The sequence below is a fragment of the Schistocerca cancellata genome, chromosome 7, assembly GCF_023864275.1.
Source record: "Schistocerca cancellata isolate TAMUIC-IGC-003103 chromosome 7, iqSchCanc2.1, whole genome shotgun sequence".
Lineage (NCBI taxonomy): Eukaryota > Metazoa > Arthropoda > Insecta > Orthoptera > Acrididae > Schistocerca > Schistocerca cancellata.
The window spans coordinates 167,402,209-167,421,092 of NC_064632.1; the positions used below are offsets into that span (position 1 = coordinate 167,402,209).

Sequence of the window (18,884 nt, forward strand, 5' to 3'; positions counted from 1 at the left end):
AAGCAGTTGAGCAGTACTCAGTCAGTAGTCGTTGAGAGCAGTACAGTAGTGGTCTGGTCCTGTCACGGTCGCGAGCGGGACGCAGTCGGGGAGCGTCGATATGGCATTCTGGTCAAGATGCTCAATGAGGTATATTGTTAATTAAGGTAATCATCAGATAATATAAAGTTTATTTATTGTAATTAATTTCCAACAAGTGCCCCAATAATAATTTTGATTTCAAAAGCAATTTTACAAAAAAATTTATTTAATTGAATTAACGATTTCATTTCACTTCCCTTAAAGAAAAGTTTCAGTTAAATTACAAAAAAAAAAGGAATATTATTATTTGCAATGCAGTTCCTCCAAGCTGATGATGCGGGACGCTCTATTGCAATGAGCGCTGCCCAGCGTAACATACCCGAGTTGGAAAATTCAAGTAACGTACAGACAAATTTGTCTAATGAAAATGGTCAGTGTAGTGAAAGTACGACGGATTTATTTAATTCCGAAATAGTGTCTGACAGTGTACATCCGAATGATAATCCTTTCTGTAAATTACAGAATGACCAAATGGTCACGCAAAACGAGACAATTCCAGATCCACCACTAAACAGTACAGAGAATATAAACGCTAGTTTTGACTTGGTACGAATTATGAGAAGTTTGCTACAACAGCAAAGTGAGAGAATAGACAACAATTTCAAACAACAGAACGAAAAACAAGACAAACTTAGTGAACAGATCAAACAACAGAACGAAAAACAAGACAAATTTAGTGAACAGGTCAGACAACAGAGCGAAGATAACAAACAAGATAACGAAAAACTTAAACAATACTTAAATGAAAAATTAGACGACAATTCCAGACAGCTTAGTGAACAAATTAGAGCTGTTGCCGCGCAGTGTCATGACACTAAGGAACAGTTACGCGTGGAAATTGAGGCTTGTTCACGAAAAAATAGCGAAGAAATTAAGTCTGTTGCGCAAGAATTAAGGGAAATGCAAACAGTCGCAACAGAAACACTCAGAGACGAAACTAGCGGAGTCGCTAAACAATGCTCTGAAAAAGCTACACAAGTACGGGACGAGTTTAAAGCAGTGACAGCAGAACTTTCGCGCACAATGGATGAAAAGATCGACGCGAAATTCGAACAACAAAATACTCAGATTGACGAACGCTTTAATCACCACATAGAAAACAGTAATACACGTTTCCGCAAATTTATTCAGGATCAAAATAAAGTCAAACGTCAAGTCATGGAAACAATCACGGCTCAAAGACAAGAAGACAAACGTAAAATGTTCGCGAAAGCGAAGACGTATGTAGACAATAATATTACTACAGTGTCCGACAAAATTAATACCATAGAACAGTTGAACGCGGAATTACGGGATGAAATTTCTGATCTTAAATCAAAAACAGATACACACACAGTAAATATTCAAACAGTGACAGACAGATTCGAACAATTAGAACTAACACAGGATTGCGATGTCATCAAAGCTGATGTTAAAAAACTGAGCGAAACTACGCGTAAGTTGCAAAAACAGATTAATGCGTCCGATTCTAAAACCGATGATCAGGCAAAAATACTGACTGAAAAATATGATGAATTAGCCAGTCGTATTGATGCTATTGAAAGTAGTAATGACAATAAATCAGACGATACTGCACCGGTTTCCTTTAACCAAACACCAGAATTTCAGAATTTACAGCAGACAATTAATGAGATCGATTCATCTAACAACACGTTGCGTAGAAAATTGTCGAGTTTACAACAAGAAGTAACAGAGATGAAAAACATTTCAGTTAATAACATACCACAACAGACGCCACTTTATGAACATTTGTCAGACTCGCGCAACGCGTATAATTTGAGTAATCTACAGAGAGTACGGGACTTAGATTCCGAACAACCACAGTTCAATAGATTCTCTTCCGATCCTGAACATGTTCCATCACACAGAGATGATAATTTCGATTACAAACATTTTCTGTCAGTGAGAAAGTTTAAAGTTTTTAAAAACGATAGAACGCAGATTCACCCACTAGATTGGATTCAACAATTTAGCTTTGTTCTTCCACCGACTTGGCCTGTAACGCACAAACTTGAATTTATTTGTAGTTTTTTGGAAGGCGAGCCGGCAACTCGTATGAGACCGATCGCGAGGCAATGTTACTCGGTAGAAGAATTCCAGAATGCTTTTCTGTCAGCGTACTGGTCGAAGACGACACAGCGCGGAATTAAAGATCAGTTAATTAGTTTGCCGAATTACGAGAACTCAAATTTTCCCAGTGTGACGCAATTTTTTGAACACATGGTACAACAAAACCAATACCTGAGTGAACCGTACAGTGAATCCGCACTTATACAATTATGCATTTCCAAATTACCACGGTCATTACGAGTGTCGCTGCTAACGGGCCAGCAAAAAGAAAACATTTCAGCATTCAGGGATCTTTTGCAGCTTTTAGAAGTACAGCAATCTGATTATTCTTTTGTAAACAAAAACTTTTCGTATAATAGCCAAGGTCAACAAACTTACGGTAATTATGATCAGGGACGTAATTTCAATAGGAAAAGTAACAGACGCTTTAGGAACGACAACTACCAAAACTCTAATAACAGCCAAAATTCTAATTATCAATATCGTCAAAATTTTCAGCAACAGGAAGCACATTTTGGTAACAATATAAGTTTTCCACCGCAACAGCATGAAAGTCAACCGGTTAGCATACGTAACCAACAATGTAATGCACAAGGTCAACCAGGCTTTAATGTTCCGCCGCGAGCACGTATAGTCCCTGATACAACAAATAGTAACGTACGGCAGCAAGGAAACAACTACGTACAAAGAAGACAATATTTCAATTCCTATCGCAATGCGCCGTATAGGAATGACTATTACGACAGGCGTAAAAATAATGAGAACAATTTTCAGCGTACATCTAACAACAGTCGGACATACCAACAGCAAAATTTTACACAAGAACCTATTCTCATGAATGAACCCGACAGTAGGTACCATCCAGAGCGTAATACGTCTGGAAGAAGTAATAGGACAGTTCAAATCGTCGAAATGCCACAGAATCCTCCTAATAATAATAACACGTCAGACAGAATCTGACTAGATAATGTACAGATCGCATCTTCCAATAACACAAGCACTACGTTTGACACGCAAAATGTTGTTCACGAAAATGTAATTACTTTTGACGATATCAGAGACACTCTCTTGCAGGAAAGACCATTTGTTCAGAAAACTATTTCACATCCTGTCATCGAAATTAAAATTGGTTCATCGAAATTCTCAGCAGTAATCGATTCCGGATCACCTATATCAGTAATAAATGAGGAGACTTTTAACGAGTGCAACAAACAGAATACTTATCCGACATTACCTTTAGGCAAAACAAAAGTGAAAGGAGCAGTATCGAGTAAAGGAGTAGACGTTAAATTACAGACGCATTTATCATTTTGTATTGGAGATCATATTTTCCACTCTAATTTTTGGATTGTTCCTTTATTGACAACAGACGTAATTTTAGGTACGAATTTTCTGGTACAACACGATGCAGTCATTGACTTTCAGAATTCTTATTTAATGTTAAAGGATGAAAATGTACAATTGGCTTTAGAATTTCAGTACTCTTTATCTGCGGAAGAACAAACAATTAACCGCACAGAGGTCATTTCCGCAACACGTAACATAGACTGTAATCCCACATTGTTCACGGATACGTACGTACACAACTACAATAGTCCAGACGAAATTGACTACGACGTAATGCAAATGATTTCCGATAAAGTTACACAAAGCAGTGCAACTACAGACGACGAACGAACGCACTTACACGAAATTCTTTTACAACAAGCTCAAGTTTTCGACAACATTCCTGGTACTATGTCCGGTTTTATGTATGAATTTCAAGTCAAACCGCATGATACATTTAAAGCAAAGCATTATCCCATTCCATATATACACAGAGAACAAGTTAAAAAAGAATTGCAGGATATGCTTGACCAAGGAATTATAGAACCAGCAGTTAGTCCGTACATAAACCCGTTACATATTGTTAAGAAAAAAGATGGCTCACTTCGCCTCGTACTTGATTCACGTCACATTAATGACATTATTATTAATGAAACAGATCGACCACAGACACTAGAGGAACTTTTACAGAAATTTCACGGTACTGCTATTTATTCTACATTAGATTTGAAATCGGGATTTTGGCAAATTCAACTTCATCCAAATTGCAGAAAATATACAGCTTTTCTCTGTTTCGGCGACTGTTATCAATTTTGCAAATTACCATTCGGCTTAACTATTTCTTCTGCAGCTTTTATTCGCGGTTTGAACACAATACTTCCGACAGAACTTAAGGACAGAATTACGACGTATGTAGACGACATTCTTATTGCAGAAGCTAACTGGTCTGATCACAATCTGATTCTTGAACAACTGTTACAAACTTTCCATGCACAAGGACTCACAGTTAATCTTAGTAAATCGCACTTTGGCAAAACTTCTATAAAATTTCTTGGACACGTAATTTCAGCGGAAGGCATTGCACCTGATCCGGAAAAACTTCAAGCTCTACGTGACATTACTGTTCCTACGACAAAAAAGCAACTACGCAGTTTTTTGGGCTTAATTAATTTTTTTCGTAAATTTATTCATCACTCCGCTTTAGACACACCCAGACTATGCCAATTAATAGGTAAAAACACTATTTGGTCTTGGGATAAGCAAGCACATTCTGAATTTGTGAACCTGAAACATGCTTTGTTGAATGCTCCACTTTTATCGCACCCAGATCTTACCAGAAATTTTTCCATTGCCACCGACAGTTCCAACACAGCTTTAGGCGTACATATTTTTCAGGAAATTGAAGAAGATGGTTCGATAGTAATTAAAAACATCGCATTTGCAAGCCGCATTTTGTCACCTGCTGAACGAAATTACTCCGTTACAGAACTGGAAACATTATGTGTTGTATGGGCTTTTACGAGATTTCGGCACTTTCTTTATGGCAGACATACCACAGTCTACACAGACCACAGAGCGATACAATTTTTACTTTCGGCCAAATTCACGCACGACAGATTAAGCAGATGGAAACTTTATTTACAGGAATTTAATTTTACAATAATTCACATTCCCGGCACGCAAAATGTTATAGCAGACGCACTATCGCGTTCTCTCGGCAACAATCAGCAAGACGTAGCAACCAACTTCTGCAAAACAAATTTCAGTGTCATGTACATTCAGCAAGTAGCATTTGAAAATTTTATTTCATCGTCATTACAGGACATAGCACAAGAACAAAGTAAAGACAATGTGTGGAAAGAAATTAAACACCTTTGGCAAGATAGGAATAATGTTACGATTAGGAACCACTACACTGTACGCAATGACATTCTGTTTCGCCGCTCTCATCCTGACAGCAACAATTGGTTATTATGCATTCCTGACGAACTGGTTAACAAATTAATTTGGTACACTCATTTAAGTTACGCACATTACGGAGCACGAAAATGTTTTCTTATACTGAGACAGAACTGTTATTTTAACAACATGGAGAAACGTATACGACGAGTTTTAGCGTCATGTAAAATTTGCCAGAAAGCTAAATCAGACACCACTTCACATATTCCGCCTTTATATCCCATTGTACCTGTTAAATTAAGACATATGGCCGCAGTAGATATTTTTGGTCCGATTCCGAGAACTAACAGAGGTTTTTGCTACATCTTTGTCGCTGTTGAGCTCACTTCAAAATTTGTTACTTTCACTCCGTTACGCAAAGCTACTGCTAAAACTGTTTCGAAAGCATTTGTAAAACATTTTCTATTTCATGTAGGGCATGTGATGAAAGTAATTTCTGACAATGGATCTCAATTTCGTAGTAGCATATGGACACGCATGTTACGAGCCAGAAACATTTATCCGATCTATATATCCAAGTACCACGCTTCTTCGAACCCCTGTGAACGGTTAATGAAAGAAATTGGTAAGCTGTGCCGTATATACTGCCACAAAAGACATATTGATTGGGATACACACATACTCTCATTCCAAGATGTAATTAATTCGATTCCAAATGAATCCACTATGCTATCTCCGTCTGTTATACTGAAAAACGTTGAACCACCAAACAAAATTAAAGAATTAATAAATTTCCCTACATCTCGTCGCTTACGACACCACGAAATAATCGACATTGCGCTGAACAACATCAAACGTGCCGCAGAGCGCCGGAGAAGACAGCAAAAACAGGTTTGTACACGCCGCGACTTTCACGTTGGACAGAAAATATTAGTACGTACACACTATTTATCCAGCAAATTAAAAGGTAAGTGCAGTAAATTTGAACTTCTATACGCAGGACCATATCGGATTCGCAGCATCCCTCACCCCAATGTTGTACACGTCGAAACTTTGAGAACCAGAAAATCGAAAGGCAATCACCATGTCTCAAACATTAAACCGTTTATTGAATGAAATCACTTTATGATGTAACATGCTATGATGCCATTTACTAATGCAATTATTTCACCTGACTAATTACTGATGATTATCGTATTTTTTCTTGGCAAGTGCCCGGCAAGGTAAGGTTAGCAGGTCGCTTTTCTTGTCGTTACACATCAGACCATGCACATTTTCCACTTTTTTATGTACGATTGTATTCCAGTTTTGTCTATATGCACTGTGAAATAGTTAAGATATAAAACACACCAGTCGACTTTGACATTTTTTTTTGGCCATATGACATCTCAACATCGTGACTTTTACATTTTTTTTGCTGCTGCATTGTGATATTCCGTGTACATTTTTGCCTTTGAACACTATCTGTGCTTTTGACATATTACGTTTTCTGTCATGTTATGCTGTATGCTTAATTATATTACCGTTAATCAGTAATTACTTAGTGGGTATATGATGTAAATGCAAGACATTAATCTTTGTTCATCATTTTCAGAAAGAAATAACGTGTAAAGGAAATAAATTAAACAGAAATGGGAATTTCAACTACGGAATAGACGAAAGAGGATACAAAAACCTTATGAGGAAGAGTAAATGGATCAGGATTAACAAGCGTTAACAAGAATATACTATACACATCGCAGAATAGCAGTCTCAACTAATTTTTTCTTTCAGAATACAAGGTGATTGATGCAGGCTGTCGGACAGAACTACACATCTTAGTTTTAGTGATCAAATATGCTAGAGATAAGGAATAATTGTGTAATGAATAACGAAGTGATATTTTTGCAGATGATAATGAGTGATGATGAATAATGATGTAGAATATGCTACTATGGATAATGAAGTTTTTCTTTACAGGTGATGATAATAATGAAGTTATGATAATATGGATAATGAAGTGATTGATAATGAAGTTTTTTCTTTACAGATGAGGATAATGTTGAAGTTATGTATTTATGCTACGTAGTTATTTAAGTATTTGTTGCAGTTTGTTTTGACAGCAGGTGTTATATTGCATAGTAGGATGACGGAAAGTTTTGAAAAGGACAGCTATGGAACACATTTTATACACATTTCACTACTTGTTAATTCGAAGTTCACTACTTTTCAGCATAGTGTGTGTTTCTTCTTTCAGGTCGATAATCCATTTTGTATTTTTTCCAGGAGAAGTTTTTCGTGATACTTACTAAACCTGTTACTTATTATACCTGTTCTAGTACTTGCATTTATATTTGTTTTACCCATTTGTGTTTATCATTTATACATGTGATCACATTACTGCCTTGTTTCACAACCTTGCTACAGCTGACTCATGACGAATGACGTTACACATTTTTCATTTACAGGAACAACCCAGAACCAATTTTTTTTCTTTTTCTCTTCTTGCTTTCCCTTATAATAACGCCACTGTTTATTGTAATGAGACTACTTATAATGTGTATGATTATTAATGCTATGACTGTAATTAGCTGATTTTTAATAATGACTTCGTAATGATCTGAATGTCACTCAATGAATTGTTATTACTTCTTAATGATCTGAATAATACTGAATGAGGAACAATGTTTTATACTATTCGATACTTGATGGCCACTGAGTGCCAATAATTAATGTCACTCACTGAATTAGGTTATTAATTATGCCATTAATTAGCTCTTGTTTTCAATGTTGATACTTTGTAACTGGAAAAGAATGTGATTCTTACTATATTGAAATGACAAATGATGCTATGCTTTGTAATTAGAAGAAGGCTAATGATTCTTAATTATGCTTTGCAACTGGAAAAGAATGCGACTGTTTAAAAATGCTTTGCAATTAGAAGAAGGCTAATTATTCTTACTATATTGGAATAACAAATAATTAATTAACGATGCCATACTTTGTTACTGGAAAAGAATGCGATTGCTTCATAATGCTTTGTAATTAGGAGAAGGCTAGTGATTAATACTATTGGAATGACCAATGATTAATTAACTATGGTATACTTTGTAACTGAAAAAGAATGGGATTATTTAATAATGCTTTGTAACCAGGAAAAGAAGGATACTGATTCTATGTAAAACAATTTATGAACATTTTTCTGTAATACTACATACTTGGTACAGAAATGTTCAATCACTGGGCTATGAATGCCCCAAACTACTAATGAAAACTGCAACTGTCAATATTATGTGACTTAATGTCCTTCACCTCATGAGCTAACTACCCTGAATTACTGCAATGTCCATTTGTCCTGTCTATCCTAGTGATCATGGAGCACTATCTTTGGGTTTTGCACTAATTCTACGTTGGTGTGCCTTGTAAGAGCGTGGTGTTGACACGACATGCTGTCCACCACCGTGAGCGATGAAGACGTTATTATGGTCCCACTGTTTGGTGTACCTAGTGTACTGCCAAATGAGAACATGGAACATTAGTACGACAGTTCAGTGTCTTGGCTACACTGGTAAATTCTGATGGGAAAAGAACTTCAAATTGTGTCACTTGGTGTTATACTTCTGTGGAAAGATATGGACTTTCAGAACAGCTGTGTGCAATCTAAAGTGCTACAACCATGATGCAATCCTTCCCTTTCCTATCCTAATTCTTGTCACATAGTGAAAATCATTTTTTTGCTAACATTATTTATGTTCATGGGTTATACATTTTTTTTGATTCGCTGAACTCCAGTGCGAGTACACTTATGTCACTTGTCGATATGATTTTTTGCCATTATGTTTATTTATTGCAAAAATGCCTAAGACATTTTTTCGATTTGTTCTCAAGTACAGTATGTGCACTCTTGTCTTTTATATTGTATATACATTTTTTTATTATTTTATTTTAATGATATGTTCTGAACTACAGTGCATGTGCACTTATGTTGTGTGTTAATATGTTCTCTACTGAACTTCAGTGCCTGTGCACTTTTCTCATTTTTCAATATGATTTGTACTCATTCTGTATATTCAATACTTCAGTACGTATGCACTTATGTCATTTGTTACTAATTATATATACATTTCGTAAATTGCTAATATGTTATCAACTCCAGTGCGAGTACACTCATGTCACTTATCAACACGATTTTCTGCCATTCTGTTTATTTGTTCTGAAAATGCTAAAGAATTTTTTCAGTGCGTGTGCACTTTGCTATCTGTCAAATAATTTGTATATACAGTTTTCTGATTTACTACTATGTTTTGTACTCACATCCTGTCTTTGTCTGATATATTTTGTACTCGGTGCATGTGCACAACATTTAATTTATGTACTAAATTTGAATATTCTGTACATTGTAAAAATTTCTTGCGATGGCAAGTCCAAATGACTCACCATCGCTGCCAAATTTTTGCCCCCCCAGTGGAGGGTTATGAAACACGTATGTAACATAGCAGCGATGGTGAGGCACGTTAAAATCTTTGACCAGAGAGCCTATAATCGTAGTTAGTCTGCGCTTGACCGCGCGATTGTTGCAAGCAGTTGAGCAGTACTCAGTCAGTAGTCGTTGAGAGCAGTACAGTAGTGGTCTGGTCCTGTCACGGTCGCGAGCGGGACGCAGTCGGGGAGCGTCGATATGGCATTCTGGTCAAGATGCTCAATGAGGTATATTGTTAATTAAGGTAATCATCAGATAATATAAAGTTTATTTATTGTAATTAATTTCCAACAAGTGCCCCAATAATAATTTTGATTTCAAAAGCAATTTTACAAAAAAATTTATTTAATTGAATTAACGATTTCATTTCACTTCCCTTAAAGAAAAGTTTCAGTTAAATTACAAAAAAAAAAGGAATATTATTATTTGCAATGCAGTTCCTCCAAGCTGTGCGCAAGAATAAGAGCAGAAATTTGACTAGCAGTTACAATGAGGTAAGAATTTAATTCTTATTTGCACAGGGCCAAAGACCGATATTTCAGTTTAATTGAATTATCATTATCACTGAGATTTCATTAGCACTGAATTGTTTTTCATTATTTTTGCGGAAGCTTACACCAGAGTCAGATTGCGAATTTCTGTTTAATTGTCATTGTCAGTAAATTTATGTGCTGGAAGATTACGTTAGGTTGTATTCTTGTTAACATTCAAAATATTGTCAGGTCAACACATTTTTGTGGGAAGGTTTCATTTGGCTTCCACTTCTATATAATATAGTCTTGTAAATTTTTGTGGGGAGGTTACAACTACTTAAGCCCAACTAACCTAAGGACATCACACACATCCATGCTCGAGGCAGGATTCGAACCTGCGACCGGAGTGGTCACGCGGTTCCAGACTGTAGCGCCTAGAACCGCTCGGCCATAGCGGCCGGTACACGAGTATCAATGCGGAAAAAAAACACTTGAGATGTGTACCTGGATGAACTTAGTCACACACACACACATACACACACACACATACACACGCACACACACACACAAAATGTCTCTCCGTTGGCTGATCCCCGCAGAGGTTCGAATCCTTCCTCGGGAATGGGTGTGTGTTTGTCTTTCAGATAATTTAGGTTAAATAGTGTGTAAGCTTAGGGACTGATGACCTTAGCAGTTAAGTCCCATAAGATTTCACTCACAGTTGAACATTTTTTCTCTCTCCGTTAACTAACACAAATACTCGAATCCACCATACTTCACTGTCTTTCACAAAACCTGGGAAACAACTTTACCTGTGACCTTGGGTCAAGCATGTTTATAAATTCCATGTATATCTTGAGACAGGTGTCTTCGTCATACATGCAGATAACAGTACTACTTCATGTAACAAGTGCTATCGAAACCATGGCATCTGCACGCTTAATTGTATAGGCCAATGTGGCATTTGCCAACTCTACAATAAGAAGATCGTTCCACCCTGAGTTGAAAACATAGACGAGATTAATGTATTATCGAACACGCATCAAAACCAAAGAAAAAACAAAAAAAAAACAAGGCCAGTTCAGTTTCAGACTGAACGGAGGCAGAGCGTAAGCTGTCTGTATTTTATGGCAGGTTATGGGTAAAATTCTGGGCATAAAAAACTTGTCTTCATTGGATCCATTACTCTAAAAAAAGACTCGAAGATGTTGTGATGATTGTGGTGTCACCGCCAGACACCACACTTGCTAGGTGGTAGCTTTAAATCGGCCGCGGTCCATTAGTACATGTCGGACCCGCGTGTCGCCACTGTCGGTAATTGCAGACCGAGCGCCACCACACGGCAGGTCTATAGAGACATACTAGGACTCGTCCCAGTTGTACGACGACTTTGCTAGCGACTACACTGACGAAGCCTTTCTCTCATTAGCCGAGAGACAGAATAGCCTTCAGCTAAGTGCATGGCTACGACCTAGCAAGGCGCCATTAACCATATCTAGAGAGAGTCTCACTTGTATCATCAAGAACGCTGTACACAAATGATGGGTTAAAGTTAAGTATTCCAGCAGCTACGTACGTTTCTTTATAACATTCATTACGTATCCTGTTTCAGACCTAACGCCAGCCGGCGTGTGTAAACGCGTGCCTTCCGGTTACCCGTCACTGTGGACTGGCTGTCTTGTCAGTCCACAACAATGATTATGTCAAGTAGTGGTCTAGATTTCGGAGACAGACGATTACTATATGCATGCCCTCCCGGCTAGGCGTGCAGTCTAATGCGCTGCTTCCCGAGAGAGAAGGGATGCCGGTGCCCGGCACGAATCTGCCCGGCGGATTAGTGTCAAGGTCCGGTGTGCCGGCCAGCCTATGGATGGTTTATAAGGCGGTTTTCCATCTGCCTCGGCCAATGCGGGTTGGTTCCCCTTATTCCGCCTCAGTTACACTATGTCTGCGATTGCTGTCTCCACACTGTCTCCACACACGCATACACCATCAATTACTCTACCACGCAAACATTTTGGGTTACATTCATCTGGTATGAGACGTTCCAGGGGGGAGGGGGCGGGTGTCCACTGGCTGCCGAACCGCACAACAACCCTGGGTTCGGTGTGGGGCTTCGGTAAGGTGGGTGAACTGCTGTGGCCTGTTGTGGGGTTGTGAACGACTGAGGGCTACGACGGGACGAATCCTCTCCGTCGTTTCTAGGTGTCAGGTTCAATACACACAGTACACAATATATGAATTTTTTAAAAAACAAATCGACATAATATACGCAAAGGGTGAAGTACGGAAAAGAGTTTCTCAGTACTTCAGGGATATAACTTGTAACCAGTGTTGTTCAATCAGAATATCGACAACAGCACTGAGGAATGTAATGAGGATACAGATGGGATAAAATTAATGGAATAAAAATCAAATAAGGTTTTCTGACAACATAACTGTTAGTGAGGGCAACGAAGGAAAAATGCAAAAAGGGAAGTTAGCAAGGATGAACATGATCCTGAAAGACAAATACAAAACGAAAATGACCGCAGTTATGGCATGTCGTGGCCAACATATCGCAGTACATATTACAGTTAATGATATACCGTACCCACTGTACAGCGCATGCTGACGGTGCCTTGTACCTCTATTACCCATTGTCCTTTCTGTCCCATTCGCCATCAGAGCGAGGGAAAAACGACTTTCTATATGCCTCTATGACCTAGCAAGTTGAAATGCAAAGAGACAGTTAAAAGCATATCTATTTTCACGAATATTTATCGAGTTGAATTTGGTTGTGTTTTAATGTGTTCGTACGACATCAATCGTGTGTGGATTAGAATTTGTATAGATTGTTTTCACTATTTTATCAATTGTAGCAGTATTACGCCACATATAGACAATTTCAGTGAAATAATAACAGTAACATTTAATTAACATAATAACAACATTTTCAAAGAATATATAAAGCCTAATTCAATCAGAGTAAGGACAGATTAATTAGTGTTCCTCGAGCAGAACGTCGCCTTCCCTCCAGGGATTCCCATTTCAGTTCATGAAGCATCTCCGTAACACTCGCACGTTCTTCGAATCTACCGGTAATAAATTTAACGGCCCGCCTCTAAATTGCTTATATGAATTTCTTTAATCCGACCTAGTGGCATCAAAGAGTACAGAAAGGTGTAATAGAAGAATTTAGTAAAATTCACATAAAACGATTCATTAATTTAGATTGCCCTCTTGATGAATTAAGGTAGAGTCATCCATTGAAAAGGAAATTACCCAAGAAAGTATAACAGACATGATGTACGGACCAGATGATTCTGTTAAAAAATTTTGAGACGTACATATAAGTTAGGTGGATCTTTAGACAGGTTAAGCAGACTAGACTTTTTCTTCAGAGCCCCATAACACAGTCGCCGGAAGGAAAACTGGAAAGGCGGTAATCAGGGACCAAGTGGCAGTAATATATATGATGTACAATTCTCTTTCTTTTCTTTGTAATTTTCTCAACCAAACTAGCAGCAGTAATTCCTGCAGTGCCGATGAGCCTGAAGAGCCGTATCATCAAAATCGCACCACATTTCGGGTGCTGTGTTGCAGCCACACGTGTCTGCGGACACTAATAGAAGGCGCTAGAAGCGAGTAACACGGTTGTTGGCTCCCGCGTCTTGGAAAGGCGGGAATAGTTTAGTGTAACCCTTGGTTTCAAGTCTACGGACAGAACAGACAGCTCCCTACCGTCTGCTTCTCTCTAGCTTGCCTTCTACCTTTTCTGGAGAGTAACAGTTACGCAATAACAATTACAAAGTAAAATCACCTCAGTTGGCAAATGTTCAGACGGCATCAAGATCAGAACACAGCCAAAGGAAGTCTACTACAAGGAAAATGTGCTGTTTACGTCGAGGAATGTAAATGAGGAAACAAAATGGTTCAAATGGCTCTGAGCACTATGGGACATAACATCTGAGGTCATCAGTCCCCTAGAACTTAGAACTACTTAAACCTAACTAACCTAAGAACATCACACACATCCAGACTGAAGAGCCTAGTACCTCTCGGATAAATGTGGAGACCAAAGAGAGATTTGTTAAGAGCCAACTCTGGAGCATGGCAATGTAATGCATGATAAGGATGGCGAAGATCTCGCGGGCAGCGAAGTTCACGAATGAAGAAATTCTTAAAACTATAATTGAAAATAATGACCTCTGCCGCAAACAGTACGGAAAAGAACGATTTATTAGCCCCCTCTACCGTTGCAACAGTTTCCTAGTAAATGTAATGGAAGGACTGATACAACACAAGAGAACAAGAACAATACCGCAATATTCCATACAGATTTCGGGGTAATACAAAACGATCAGCCCTTCTTTGTACTTCTTCGTTGTCCTCCTTCAGTCGCATTTGATAAGGATCCCATATCGCAGAACAGAACTTCAGAAGAGGAAGGAAAAGCTTAATGTAGGGAGTTCATTCAGTAGTTGCATCTTCCTAATGTTCTACCAATAAAATGCAGTTTTTGTTTCGTCTTTTCCATAATCTTTTCAGTGTAATGGTTAGAATTTACGTTGTTTGCGATTAATTTCACACTCAAAGAAAGAAAAAAAAAGACTCACCATAAAGCAATCATCCGAAAGGGACGGAAATTTGTAGAGTGATGTACATGCACAGAAAAACAACTGACTATAATTTCAGAAAAATTGGATGTTTTATTCGAGAGAAAGTGCTTTCAAAATTGAGAAAGTCAGCAAGCATTAGTCCAACTCTGGCCCTTATTTGGATTGGCATTGATTAACAGAGTTCGTGAATGTCCACCCGAGGGATTTCGTGACAAATTTTATTTAATAGGCGTGTTAGATAGTCAAAATCCCCGAGTTGGTTGGACGGCTTTGTCCATAATCCTTCAGATGTTCTCAATTGGGGATAGATCCGGCAACCCATCTGGCCAAGGAAGGATCCATAAGCCGAAGATAAGCAGTAGAAACTGCTGCCGTTTGAGCGAGGGTATTATCTCGCAAAAGTATAAGCCCAGAATGTCTTGCCATGAAGGGCAACAAAACGGGACTTAAAATATCGTCGACGTACTGTGGCGCTCTAAGGTTGCCTTGGATGGAAACCAAAGGGGTTTCTGCTATGAGCAGAAATAATGCACCAGACCACTGTAAGATGTCGTGGTCTCCTGACCTTCATTGCTTACATATTCCGCCCTCACAATCATATTATGCACATCAAGATGCTTCATTCGAACCCAAACTCTATAAGATAAAGTCAATGTTGTATGAATTCATGTAAACGATATGCAAATAACTAGTAAATCGCAAAGGCGGACTGAGATAGAAATACTTGAGTCTGGCGTACACACACACATTCAAGACATGATGGTCGCAGGGGCTTTTAGTTCAGGAGACGCAAACTGCACGCCTGGGGGCTGGTCCCTTCAGAGGACGACTCAGCCTATCTATGTCGGCCGGTGACAGCCCATAGAGCAGAAAGCGTTTGCCCGAGTGAAAGGAAGAACGACCCCGTGTTCGGCTTAAAAGCAAGTTCCGCTACATTGTGTGGGAGCGCCCAGCCTATGCATTCTTTACAAACAGAGCATGCAGTTTCAGAGGTTTTCACAGGGAGACAGCAAACGCCAAACGCCGATGCTACAGACTTCTGGATTGGTTGCCTTAAACGAAACGTCATCCTCCCGTTTTAGAAGAGCAATGCTGATTGGCAGATGATATTCCTGACACCTTGAGTTGAAGAAGTAATGGAAGAGACCGAAAGCTATACCCCTTCACTTCTGCCGTGGAGAGGGGCCATTCCGTTGTCGCTCTTGGAGTGAGCACACGTAACGAGAGCGTGCGCGCTCTTACGTGTACTCAAAGAACGAGGAACAAGTCTCTCATCAGTCCTTCACTGGGAGAGCACCTCTGTCGAGAGCAAATTTGAGTGCGACTCTATATTGAGTCCTTGTGATTCAGCTTTGTTCACTGTGTTGGCCGCCACACTTATTGTGCAGTGTGAATGGACAGAGTTATAGTTAAACGCCTGTGAGCGAATTTTTGAGTGGCATCGCGGTGGACTGGTTATCTGACCGGTGTACCACGCCAGTAGTTAGACTAGGGGCGAAAAGGAGTCCTTGACTTCATCAAGACGTAGGGAGAGTTTGATTGGCGAAGGTCAATCCAGATAGAACGAGAGTTATCTTATTCGTCAGCAGCGAGTGGCGCAGACAGCAGTCCACGCAGCTTACGGTATTGTGCGCTACAGCTATTGCGAGCCCCATATTTCCTCCACAACAATACACTTCACTGCATTTCACACACAACAGCCTCGACCGTACCTAACAACATTCTAACAGATAATTATTCAAGTTGAGTAGGCGCGGCTCTCAGCCATTCTGCCAAGTCAATAACAATCTTAAACTTTGTAAAGAAATTTCATTAGCGAATCCTATCCTTAAGAGGTAACTTCACATTCCATAGAGAACCCAGAAATAACTTGTTCAGTTCATAACTAAAAGTGCCATTGTGATTTCTCAGAATTTTTGCAAAATAAATAATAATTTTCGTTAGTTTCATGTTTTTCTTACACTGACTAGCACTACTCCAGTACCAAGTATCCCACTAGTTACGTAAGAAATTTTGTGAATTTTTGTGTCATTTCCTTACAGCAGACGACTCCAGAAGATATTTATTGCTGAAAGTTTTTCAGTCATTTATCTTTAGAACGTTAGGAGCGTCTGTCTGACTTCTGTAGTAGTGTGGGGGTGAAAATTGCGTCTGGCAGGAGCCACAGGGTAAATGGTACATCTCAGATTAATCCGTTGTGCAAAATGACAGAATAGAACCCACACGCTCACACCATCACTCTTGGTTGTCGTGTCGTATGGTGAGCGACAGGTAGGCTGGTATCTCACCACTGTCCAGGTAATCTCCAAATACGTCTTCGCTGGTCATTGTGTCTCAGTTAGAAGCGGAACTCATCACTGAAGACAATTCTACTCCAGTCAGTGAGATTCGAGGGCGACGATGTGTCTGGAGACGGCGCGGACAGTGGTGGGATATCAACATGACGGTCGCCCACCATACGGCCCGACAACGAGGAGTGGTGACCTGGGGTGCCATTTCTTTTCATAGCAGGACCCCTCTAGTTTTCATCTGAGGCACCCTTACAGCACAGCAGTACGTCAATGATATTCTAAGCCTCGTTTTGTTGCTCTTCATGACAAGCCGTCTTGGGCTTAAATCTCTGCAAGATAATCCCCGTACGCCCACCACGACCGTTTCTAATACTTATTTTTGTGCCTGCCGGACTCTACCGTGGCAGCAAAGTCACCGGATCTCTTCCAAATTGAGAACGTTTGGGGGATTATGGCCAACCCTCAAACCAGCTGAGGATCTGAAGCGCCAACTGGACAAATTTGGTACAATATATCTCAGGAGTACATCCAACAGCTCTTGGCAATCAATGCCAAGCTGAATAACTGTTTGTATTAGGACCAGAGGTGGACCAACACATTACTGACTAGCTCAATGTCTGAAGCTCTTTTATGTGCGTACATTCATGTCCAGTCCTATCCATTCGTCCGGGCCACTTTCATTTGTCCCACGCTGTGTTAAGCACAAGTGGTGTCGCCTTAGCGCAGCGACAAGTACTGAGGTCTGAAATAATGCGAAAGGAGCTTTTGGTAACAATAAAAGTTCCTCTGTTACAGACAATTCCAGTAATTAGTGTTCTGTGGGTTAAGGCAGTTGAGGAGAAATTTTACAACACAAAAGACTGTAATAGAGCTCTGCTGTAAAGGGCATACGTGTCCTGTGGGTAACATTTGAGAGAAACCTCCCAAATATACATGGAGATATAAATGATATGCATTGTATGATAGCTTGAGTGTTAAAGTAGCAGTAAAATCGTGGTGTCCAGCGACTGAAAACCACTGTACCTACACTTGACGATAAAATGTTGAGCACATAGCGTGAGAGAGAATGTGGGGGAGTGGGTTTGGGAACGACACTGACGAGAAAAACAGCTGTCGTAAGGAATTCTCTTCCAGCTGTGTGGAACATGGAGTGTGCGGGGTTAAAGCATCAAAATCCGAGGAGGTAGTTGTTTCCGGAAATATTCTCTTCACTTTTCAGGCAGAGTTGTGAGAGACATATGCTGTTACTGGCTTTACCTTCTCTTACAGACTTAGACGTTTCCGCTGCTGATGGACAAATACACTCCTGGAAATGGAAAAAAGAACACATTGACACCGGTGTGTCAGACCCACCATACTTGCTCCGGACACTGCGAGAGGGCTGTACAAGCAATAATCACACGCACGGCACAGCGGACACACCAGGAACCGCGGTGTTGGCCGTCGAATGGCGCTAGCTGCGCAGTATTTGTGCACCGCCGCCGTCAGTGTCAACCAGTTTGCCGTGGCATACGGAGCTCCATCGCAGTCTTTAACACTGGTAGCATGCCGCGACAGCGTGTACGTGAACCGTATGTGCAGTTGACGGACTTTGAGCGAGGGCGTATAGTGGGCAAGCGGGAGGCCGGGTGGACGTACCGCCGAATTGCTCAACACGTGGGGCGTGAGGTCTCCACAGTACATC

At 39.8% G+C, this 18,884-nt stretch overlaps 1 protein-coding gene across 1 annotated transcript in view; it reads right to left on the reverse strand.

Moving 5' to 3' along the window:
• LOC126092687 (potassium channel subfamily K member 13-like) overlaps nt 1–18,884 on the reverse strand; it is a 459,545-nt gene that overhangs the window by 141,141 nt on the left and 299,520 nt on the right. The gene's annotated exons all lie outside the window — the stretch shown is intronic.